This window comes from Balearica regulorum, chromosome 9, assembly GCF_011004875.1.
Source record: "Balearica regulorum gibbericeps isolate bBalReg1 chromosome 9, bBalReg1.pri, whole genome shotgun sequence".
Taxonomy (NCBI): Eukaryota; Metazoa; Chordata; class Aves; order Gruiformes; family Gruidae; genus Balearica; species Balearica regulorum.
Window position 1 is genome coordinate 1,274,779 of NC_046192.1, and position 6,002 is coordinate 1,280,780.

Below are 6,002 nucleotides of genomic sequence, written 5' to 3' on the forward strand. Positions count from 1 at the left end.
GCGGTGGGGCCGGGCCGGGATGTCCCCGCCTCGGGGAGGAAGAGGAGGAAGGGGGGGGGGGGGGGGGGGGGGGGGGAAGCGGTGGCGGGAGCCAGCTCCCCTCCCCGGTGCGTGGGTGGGGGGGGGGGGGGTTGGCTTGGCCCGGGCAGAAGCGGGTTCCAGCCGGGGCCCGCAGACCCCCGGAGCGGGGACCAGGCCTCGGGAGGGAGTGCCATCTCCCTGCCTGGCACCCCAACACCTGCCCTTAAACCCATCGCACCCCACCTCCCGCAGTATGCCCGGCTCCGGCAGCCCGCCGGCAGCTCCCGCTCTGGCCTTGCTCGAAAGCGCTTGAGGGGGTTCCTTCAGGGAGGGGGGTTCCTTCAGGGAGGGGGAACCCACCTCACTCGGGAACCAAGGTTAAAAATCAGTAAATTAAAATAAAAACCCCCATTAAATGTGCTTATTTGGAAAGTGCAGGCGCCCAAACCCACCCCGACCGAGGTCTGACCCAGCCATCGCTGCGTGCAAGCCCGTCATCCGAAAGGCTTCAAGAAATGGCTCTGACACCCCTGCGCTGAGTTTTACACGTTCTCAGCCCGGCGCTAGGCAGCTGCTGTAGCTTCTGGGGCACGTGGCTCTGCTGAAGGACATCCTCAAAGCATCAAGAGTCAGTGTCATCACCTGCCTCGTCTGATGGATGACTTTTTTCTCTCTTTTCTTGAGAATACAACCCCAAATCTTTATGGAAGTGCATCCGGGCCGGGACCGGAGCCTAAAATAAGGTGCAGAAGTAACACACTGGCTGACAGGAGGGGACAAGCATCCTTGGAGCGGAACCTCGTGCCCTAGGGCCAGTTGTCCTTTACTGGGGGGTGGATGAAGGTCGGTAACCGAATTCCCCAGCTTTTAAGCTGCATGGCAGGACAATGAAAAGCGACCCTCCCTTCTGCCGGGCTCCATCCCGCTGCCACTCTTCCCCTGTCATGCGGAGGTGCTGGATGGAGTAGGAATAGCAGCGACGGGTGCGTATTGCAAAAATAGATGTGGTTGGACTGCGATGATGCAAAGCGAGAAGAATCCTTTCTCCTCCAATTTCTTCGTCTTTGCTTTCAGCGCAGCTCCTGCTGGGCTGCCATTTCGCAGCGGGGTTGGGGGCTCTTCCATCCCCAGCACCTTTTTTGGGTGCTTTTAGGCTGAAATGCGTTGATAATGTCCTTTTAAAAAAGGTTTACCCTCACAGTCAGGTCGTTAATTCATCCTCAGTGATGAGCTATCGCCAGGGAGAGGCTGTTTCATCACGCGAGGTCATTGCCACTGGGAAGCGGCAGGAGAAACCCCGGGTTTCTGGAGTAATTAGCGCCCACGAGTTCCAATACTCATTTACGAGTCGTCGCTCGTGTCTTCTGCAGGAGCTGGATGTAATGTAGGACTTCTACCATTACCTGTACGACCTCATCCCTCCTGCCCCTGATTTTTGGCTTTGCAGAAGGAACTCAACCACCTTCTCCAGATGTTTCCCCAACCCTACGGAGTTGGTACTCTCTTTCCCAGCGTTTTGGTGAACTAGTCTCGGTCGGGATGAGGTGGTCGAGAGAAGTCTCTGCTTTGGGGAAGAAGATTGAAGAGCACTCATACAAACTAGCTGGCGAGGGAGCAACCGCACAGGGAAAGCTCAGGGTAGATGGTCCCAAAGGTGGCGCAGGATCCAGCAGGAAAGTCAGGTCCCTGCAGGTGGGATGTGCAGCGAGACCGTTCCTCTCTGACAAGAGATGCTGCCATGGAACGAGTCCAGGAGACTGATAAAAAGAGCAAAAAAACCCACGAGAGCGAGGGAAGGTTGAAGGAGAGTTTGTTTAGTCTGGAGGACAAGATAACGGGCTTGTGCGTGTGAAGGGCTGCTTTGAAAAGACAGGAGAAATTAGGAAAAAAAAAAAAAAGAGGAAAAAAGTGTTTGTGGATCAGACAGGGGAACAGGAGGAGATGATGCCATTCCTTGGCTGGTTTGAGAGGAGGAAGGACAAACATCTGGGACCACCACATCCACCCTGGCGCTGGCCTGAGGGATTCCCGAGTCCGCTCCAGGCTCAGGATAAACAGGTTGGTCCGCAACGCCGCTTTACGCTGAGCCTTCTGCAGCAGGATCTCTCCTTGGATCCCGCAGTGGAAGCGGGATCCGTGTTGGGAACGAGACAGAGAGAAGGATATCGCGGGGATGGTGGGTCCTGCCTCGAGCCAGGGGGAAGGTTAGGGTGAAACCATCCCCTTTCCATCAGCGGAGAGGCTCCAGGAGTTCTGCTGTACTTGGCAGGGCTGGGGATGAGCCCAAGGGAGAGGGACGGCTGATCCCCCGGGAGCCCCCGCGGCCGGAGGGGCTGCGAAAGCATCGGTGGAAGAACATAACGCCTGGCTGCGGGTTGGGACGGATTTCTGGCCGAACCCAGGCTGGCAAAGAGCGCGGCTTTTCTGGCAGCAGACAAGAAAATTGCACGCCTCGCGGCAGGGCTAGGGCTGCGGGCGCACGCCCCAGGGGGTGGAGGGGTGGACTCCATCTCAAGGAGCTTTCCCAACCGAAATGGTTCTATAACGGAGCTACGTGGTGGGAGGAAAATTGGCCGGACCAGCCACTCACCGTGCTCCCCAGGGACCGCGTTAATCCGGCGGAAAAAGCTCAGCTGCCCGGCTCAGGAGGAACCTGCCTCATCTCTCTGACCTGTCCATTTTCCCTGAACCCTTACGGGTATTTTTTTGTCACGCAGGAGAAATCCCGGCAGAGCTTTGCCCCTTCCCTGCCAGTCCCATCCCGGTTTCGGCAGGCAAGGCAGGATGCATCTCTAGCTGCGAACGAGACTTTGTGGGAGAGGCAGTACAAAAAAAAAAAAAAAAAAAAAAAGGCCACAAAAAAACTCTCTCCTATAAATTAACTACAAATTAAATTTGTTTTCTTTACAAAGGGGCTTGCTTTTTTCCTTCTGACCAAGTCACAGAGGTGACCTCCTGTGCCGCCGCACGCTGCGAGAGGGATCAGGGCACGCCGGTGCGGCTCCGTCGCCGCGTGCTGGGGATGAGGAACTGCGAGACTGAGGTAAACCCAAAATTTAACTCTAATATAGCACAGATCGCTTTCTCAAAAGTCTCTTGGGGCTTTTAGAAACCTCCCAACAAGAAAACCGAGCAGCTGCTACGGAGACGAAGGAACTGGCCGCAGTCAGCGGTGCCGAGCTAAGGCAGCCCGCCTGGGCAGGGCGAGATTATCCATCACTAACAGTGTAAGTGAGGAAAATAATTCCGAATTTGGCTGAAAGACCCTCCTGTACTTTTCAAGCCACGGGGGAAGCGTTCTGCTCACCGTTTGCTGGGAGGCAGGTGAAAAAACTACCAACAGAATTGCGGAAGCTTTCGGGTCATCAGGCCTTAACGCTCGGAGATGCCGAGGTGAAGGCAGCTATCGTGGCCAGGTAATTGAATTAATAACTGGCCTTCCATTAATTACTGCTGTCCAGGGGCTGAGCACAACTGAAAAATAACTCTTAAAAGATTTTAACAATGGACAGAGACTGTCGGAAGTGACGTACCCCACGTTCGGTGCCACACTGGACCCAGATGCCCTTCATTTGTATTTGTAAGCCACAAGTTGATTTTAATAACGTTTTTCTGAACCTCCTCTAACCACCGCTGCCCCGGCAATGCCAGCCCTCACGTGCCGATGCTCGGCAGCTCCCTCCGGCTCTGCCACCCGCCGCGGGGACCCTCCTCGTGCGTCGTGCCGAGGTTGGAGCATCTCGCACCGGGAGAGGCACAAACTGACCCAGAGGAAACCCCACCTGCACGCGGTGGGGAGAGACCGGCACCGCAATGGCACAAACATTACCCAGTTTCCTTTTTCCCCCCACGTGCTTTCAATGTTTTGTTGGTGGTGTGTGTTGTTTGGTTTTTTTTTCTTCTAATTTGTCCTACTCTTGACAGGAAAGCAGGTCAGCAAAGGGCAGAGCATTTCATAGCCACCCCAGCAGATGTTGCTTCCCTACCGCTGGTGGGATTTCTGCTCAAGTTCAGGGTACGCTTTCCCCCCGTCCCCTGCGACGAATTTCCGCGTTACACGCTGGCAGAGCACCAGGACACCCAGCAGTGATTCAGACGTTGTTTAGAAGCGCATCACATACCACAGCAATCTGTCATTCCTGCCTAACAGGGCAACATTACACACGCCGGGGAGCATCTGACCAGGGGCTCTTTCTGGACTGACAAGCAGTCGGAGTGAATCAGCGGCAGGAAACACCCAGACAAAAGGCTCTTCCCAAAGCTGATGCTTTCCCAAACCCTAGGAACAGCTTCAAAACGGATTTTAGCTTTCAAATGGATTTTAGGGATGCGCCTCGGCACCCCGCCTCCCGCCAACACAACGCCCCCGTTTCTTTTTGTACCTTTTTGCGGAGGAAAAGCTTGCTCTGATCCGGCTCCGAGCCTCACCAGAAATACCAGGTGTCGCCATGCGGGGAAGGAGCGGGAGGGATGCTCGTCCGGCAGCAACCGAGCCATCAGCTGAACTCCGCTGCCAAGAACCGCACCGCGAGTTGCGAAATCTTAATTTTACTAAAATATAAAGACGCTTACCCAAAGGACACGTGTTCTTGACTCCGCTGTTCGTCAACCCCTGCCGAGCGATTCAAAGGAAGCGTGAGACCGTGACTAAGAAAAAAACGCGGTCAGAAGAACGAGGAGGCTGCCCGCTCTGCGGAGGAGAAAGGTCAGCAGCAGCACTACGCGCTCCAGGGGATGTGGAAATGGGAGTACCGACCTGCCGACACGGTTAAAAATAACCACTGCTGAAATCCTGTTGTCCAATCTTACCATCCAGACAGTAAAACCAGCCACAGATTTATTAAAAAAAAAAAATCCGGGTTTTTGTAGAAACCTTCCTAAGATGCGTGGCGCAGTGCTGTTAGCCTTCCTCCTCTCCAGGCAGCAGCAGCAGGTTGAGCTTATTTCTTCAGTCTCTTGCTTCGTGCAATTGCACATAATTTGCCAAAGTGCTTCTGAGAGTAAAAGGGGAAAGCTTTTTCTTCTCCACATCAGCAGGGAATGTAATCTTTTGAGGCCAGAAATGAGTATGTCAGTATTTCTACACAAAAAAATACTCTCACTGTAAACCAATGTGGAAAGCTCAATGCATCTCTTCCAATCCAAGATTAAAAAATAATTAGATCATGGATCTAACTGCACAGGCTTTACTACGCAGGATGACAGATATACTACGTAGCGTTTGCCCGAGAACTTTTAAATGCAAGATAACTTAATAGCTGAAACCCACAATGAGCGATACAGTGCTGATTTTAATGAGGAATGGACTTTGGCAGCACTTAATGAAGAACCGTAAGTGCAATTTAGCCTTCACGGGACAACAAATGACTGTCGTTCCTAAAGGAAACGGGACAAATGGGACGTAGCTCAGAGTTTACGAGCGCTTCCCTGGGATTACCTCTGCTCTTTTGTTAGGGTGACAGCACTGTGACAGTTGTTCCCACCAAATCAAAATCTGGGGGCAAAACAGGCTTACCGCTTCAACGCCAACCCGTGAGGGCTTTGGTGGCACTTCTCTGCACAGCCAAGCGCCAGCACAGCAGCGCATACAGCCGTGTTTTAAATTCTCTAAGGAATTTAAATTTACAAGGGCAATCATCAGTGAAGAAGGGGAAAAAAAAAAAATCAAAGCAGTCTAAACGTTATTTCATCGCCTTCCCGAAGCGTATGGTTATCCACTTCCACCGAAGGCCTCTCCATGTTGCAGGCGATAATCTGCTAACAGCTCACCCACCCCAAAGCTCGACAGCATTACCAGTGACGTTTCCTCCTCCCACTGCTGTACAATTTGCACGGGGTTTACGTACCTGTAGGTGTTACACGTAGAGGACAACTACCCAGCAACACAAAATTAGGGTGAATTTTACTTCTGGGCTTTAAACATTATTCCAGAATACGTGGTTTAAGTGTTGTGGTCCCTTTTTAACGCAAAACTTATACTT